We start from the raw sequence: 5,678 nt of genomic DNA on the forward strand, positions 1-5,678 counted from the left end.
TTTGCCTGCTAACGATGACTTGACAACTGTTTGACTTACTGCTGTTGATTTGACGAATATTTAGCTTGCTATTGATAATTTTTAATGGCTGTTTTGCTTCTTATTGGTGACTTGGCGGTTATTTGGCTTTCTCCTCATGACTCGACGACTATATGACTTTCTACTGATGACTTGATGACTTTTTACTGATGACTTAACGACCATTTTGCTTTCTTTTGATGACTTGACGACTATTTTCTTGTTAACGAAGACTTGACTATTTTGCTTGCTACTGATGACTTGACGACTATTTTCCGTGCTAACGATGACTTGATGGCTGTTTGGCTTCTTACTGGTGACATGGCGGTTATTTGGCTTTCGCTTTATGACTTGACGACTATATGACTTTCTACTGATGAATTGACGACTTTTTGGTTTTTTACTCATGACTTGACGACTATTTTGCTTTCTTTTGATGACTTGACGACTATTTTGCTTGCTAACGATGACTTGACCACTATTTTGCTTGCTAACGATGACTTGATGGCTGTTTGGCTTCTTACTGGTTACATGGCGGTTATTTGGCTTTCGCTTTATGACTTGACGGCTATATGACTTTCTACTGATGAATTGACGACTTTTTGGTTTTTTACTCATGACTTGACGACTATTTTGCTTTCTTTTGATGACTTGACGACTATTTTGCTTGCTAACGATGACTTGACGACTATTTTGCTTGCTACTGATGACTTGATGGCTGTTTGGCTTCTTACTGGTGACTTGGCGGTTATTTGGCTTTCTCCTCATGACTTGACTTTAAGACTTTCTACTGATGACATGACGACTATATGACTTTCTACTGATGACTTGACGACTTTTTGGTTTCCTACTGATGACTTGATGACTATTTTGCTTTCTTTTGATGACTTGACGACTATTTTGCTTTCTTTTGATGACTTGAGGACTATTTTGCTTGCTAACGATGACGTGACGACAATTTGACTGACTGCTCTTGATTTGACGACTATTTAGCTTGCTATTGATGACTTGATGGCTTTTTAGCTTCTTACTGGTGACTTGGCGGTTATTTGGCTTTCTCCTCATGACTTGACGACTATATGACTTTCTACTGATGACATGACGACTTTTTCTTTTTGGTTTTTTACTGATGACTTGACGACTATTTTGCGTTCTTTTGATGACTTGACGACTATTTTGCTTGCTAACGATGACTTTACGGCTATTTGACTTACTTCTGATGACATAACAACTAATTTGCTTGCTACTGATGACTTAATGGCTGTTTGGCTTCTTACTGGTGACTTGACGGTTATTTGGCTTTCTCCTCATAGCTTGACGACTATATGACTTTCTACTGATGACTTGACGACTATTTTGCTTTCTTTTGATGACTTGACGATTTTTGCTTGCTAACGATGAATTGACCACTATTTTGCTTGCTAACGATGACTTTACGACTGTTTGACTTACTGCTGTTGATTTGATGACTGTTTAGCTTGCTATTGATGACTTGATGGCTGTTTGGCTTCTTACTGGTGACTTGGCGGTTATTTGGCATTCTCCTCATGACTTGACGACTATATGACTTTCTACTGATGACTTGACGACTATTTTGCTTTCTTTTGATGAGTTGACGACTATTTTGCTTGCTAACGATGACTTGACGACTATTTTGCTTGCTACTGATGACTTGATGGCTGTTTGGCTTCTTACTGGTGACTTGACGATTATTTGGCTTTCTCCTCATGGCTTGACGACTATATGACTTTCTACTGATGACTTGACGACTGTTTTGCTTTCTTTTGATGACTTGACGATTTTTGCTTGCTAACGATGAATTGACGACTATTTTGCTTGCTAACGATGACTTTACGACTGTTTGACTTACTGCTGTTGATTTGACGACTGTTTAGCTTGCTATTGATGACTTGACGGCTGTTTGTCTTCTTACTGGTGATTTGGCGGTTATTTGGCTTTCTCCTCATGACTTGACGACTATATGACTTTCTAGTGATGACTTGATGACTTTTTACTGATGCCTTGACGACTATTTTGCTTTCTTTTGATGACTTGACCACTATTTTGCTTTCTTTTAATGACTTGACGACTATTTTGCTTGCTAACAATGACTTGACGACTATTTTGCTTGCTACTGATGACTTGATGGCTGTTTGGCTTCTTACTGGTGACTTGGCGGTTGTTTGGCTTTCTCCTCATGACTTCACGACTATATGACTTTATACTGATGACTTGACGACTATTTTGCTTTATTTTGATGACTTGACGAATATTTTGCTTTCTTTTGATGACTTGACGACTATTTTGCTTTCTTTTGATGACTTGACGACTATTTTGCTTGCTACGGATGACTTGATGGCTGTTTGGCTTCTTACTGGTGACTTGGCAGATGTTTGGCTTTCTCCTCATGACTTGACGACTATATGACTTTCTACTGATGACTTGACGACTTTTTGGTTTCCTACGGATGATTTGACGACTTTTTTGCTTTCTTTTAATGACTCAACGACTATTTTGCTTTCTTTTGATGACTTGACGACTATTTTGCTTGCTAACGATGACGTGACGACAATTTGACTGACTGTTCTTGATTTGACGACTATTTAGCTTGCTATTGATGACTTGATGGCTTTTTAGCTTCTTACTGGTGACTTGGCGGTTATTTGGCTTTCTCCTCATGACTTGACGACTATATGACTTTCTACTGATGACATGACGACTTTTTCTTTTTGGTTTTTTACTGATGACTTGACGACTATTTTGCGTTCTTTTGATGACTTGACGACTATTTTGCTTGCTAACGATGACTTTACGGCTATTTGACTTACTTCTGATGACTTAACGACTAATTTGCTTGCTACTGATGACTTAATGGCTGTTTGGATTCTTACTGGTGACTTGACGGTTATTTGGCTTTCTCCTCATGGCTTGACGACTATATGACTTTCTACTGATGACTTGACGACTTTTTGGTTTTTTTACTGATGACTTGACGACTATTTTGCTTGCTAACGATGACTTGACGACTATTTTGCTTGCTACTGATGACTTGATGGCTGTTTGGCTTCTTACTGGTGACTTGGCGGATGTTTGGCTTCTTACTTGTGACTTGGCGGATGTTTGGCTTCTTACTAGTGACTTGGCGGATGTTTGGCTTTCTCATCATGACTTGACGACTATATGACTTTCTACTGATGACTTGACGACTTTTTGGTTTTCTACTGATGACTTCACGACTTTTTTGCTTTCTTTTGATGACTTGACGACTATTTTGCTTGCTAACGATGACTTGACGACTATTTTGCTTGCTAACGACGAATTTACGACTATTTGACTTACTGCTGATGACTTGACGACTAATTTGCTTGCTATTGATGACTTGATGGCTGTTTGGCTTCTTACTGGTGACTTGGCGGTTATTTGGCTTTCTCCTTATGACTTGACGACTATATGACTTTCTACTGATGACTTGATGACTTTTTGGTTTTTTACTGATGACTTTACCACTATTTTGCTTTCTTTTGATGACTTGACGACTATTTTGCTTTCTTTTGATGACTTGACGACTACTTTGCTTGCTACTGATGACTTGATGGCTGTTTGGCTTCTTACTGGTGACTTGGCGGATGTTTGGCTTTCTCCTCATGACTTGACGACTATATGACTTTCTACTGATGACTTGACGACTTTTTGGTTTTTTTACTGATGACTTGACGACTATTTTGCTTGCTAACGATGACTTGACGGCTGTTTGGCTTTTTACTGGTGACTTGGCGGATGTTTGGCTTCTTACTGGTGACTTGGCGGATGTTTGGCTTCTTACTTGTGACTTGGCGGATGTTTGGCTTCTTACTAGTGACTTGGCGGATGTTTGGCTTTCTCATCATGACTTGACGACTATATGACTTTCTACTGATGACTTGACGACTTTTTGGTTTTCTACTGATGACTTCACGACTTTTTTGCTTTCTTTTGATGACTTGACGACTATTTTTGCTTGCTATTGATGACTTGATGGCTGTTTGGCTTCTTACTGGTGACTTGGCGGTTATTTGGCTTTCTCCTCATGACTTGACGACTATATGACTTTCTACTGATGACCTGACGACTTTTTGGTTTTCTACTAATGACTTGACATTTATTTTGCTTTCTTTTGATGACTTGACGACTATTTTGCTTGCTAACGATGACGTGACGACTACTTTGCTTGCTACTGATGACTTGATGGCTGTTTGGCTTCTTACTGGTGACTTGGCGGTTACTTGGCTTTCTCTTCATGACTTGACGACTATATGACTTTTTCCTGATGACTTGATGACTTTTTGGTTTTTTACTGATGACTTTACCACTATTTTGCTTTCTTTTGATGACTTGACGACTATTTTGCTTTCTTTTGATGACGTGACGACTACTTTGCTTGCTACTGATGACTTGATGGCTGTTTGGCTTCTTACTGGTGACTTGGCGGATGTTTGGCTTTCTCCTCATGACTTGACGACTATATGACTTTCTACTGATGACTTGACGACTTTTTGGTTTTTTTACTGATGACTTGACGACTATTTTGCTTGCTAACGATGACTTGACGACTATTTTGCTTGCTACTGATGACTTGATGGCTGTTTGGCTTCTTACTGGTGACTTGGCGGATGTTTGGCTTCTTACTTGTGACTTGGCGGATGTTTGGCTTCTTACTAGTGACTTGGCGGATGTTTGGCTTTCTCCTCATGACTTGACGACTATAAGACTTTCTACTGATGACTTGACGACTTTTTGGTTTTCTACTGATGACTTAACGACTTTTTTGCTTTCTTTTGATGACCTGACAACTATTTTGCTTGCTAACGATGACTTGACGACTTTTTTGCTTGCTAACGATGAATTTACGGCTATTTGACTTACTGCTGATGACTTGACGACTAATTTGCTTGCTATTGATGACTTGATGGCTGTTAGGCTTCTTACTGGTGACTTGGCGGTTATTTGGCTTTCTCCTTATGACTTGACGACTATATGACTTTCTACTGATGACTTGACGACTTTTTGGTTTTCTACTAATGACTTGACAACTATTTTGCTTTCTTTTGATGACTTGACGACTATTTTGCTTGCTAACGATGACTTGATGGTTGTTTGGCTTCTTACTGGTGACTTGGCGGTAATTTGGCTTTCTCCTTATGACTTGACTTTATGACTTTCTACTGATGACTTGACGACAATATGACTTTCTACTGATGACTTGACGACTATTTTGCTTCTTTTGATGACTTGACGAATATTTTGCTTGCTAACGATGACTTGACGACTGTTTGACTTAGTGCTGTTGATTTGACGAATATTTAGCTTGCTATTGATGACTTGATGGCTGTTTTGCTTCTTACTGTTGACTTGGCGGTTATTTGGCTTTCTCTTCATGACTTGACGACTATATGACTTTCTACTGATGACTTGATGACTTTTTGGTTTTTTACTGATGACTTTTCCACTATTTTGCTTTCTTTTGATGACTTGACGACTATTTTGCTTTCTTTTGATTACTTGACGACTACTTTGCTTCCTACTGATGACTTGGCGGATGTTTGGTTTTCTCCTCATGACTTGACGACTATTTGACTTTCTACTGAAGACTTGACGACTTTTTTGTTTTTTACTGATGACTT

Source organism: Physella acuta, unplaced genomic scaffold, assembly GCF_028476545.2.
Source record: "Physella acuta isolate Inbredline_101_S28 unplaced genomic scaffold, ASM2847654v3 ptg001586l, whole genome shotgun sequence".
NCBI classification, from domain to species: Eukaryota; Metazoa; Mollusca; class Gastropoda; family Physidae; genus Physella; species Physella acuta.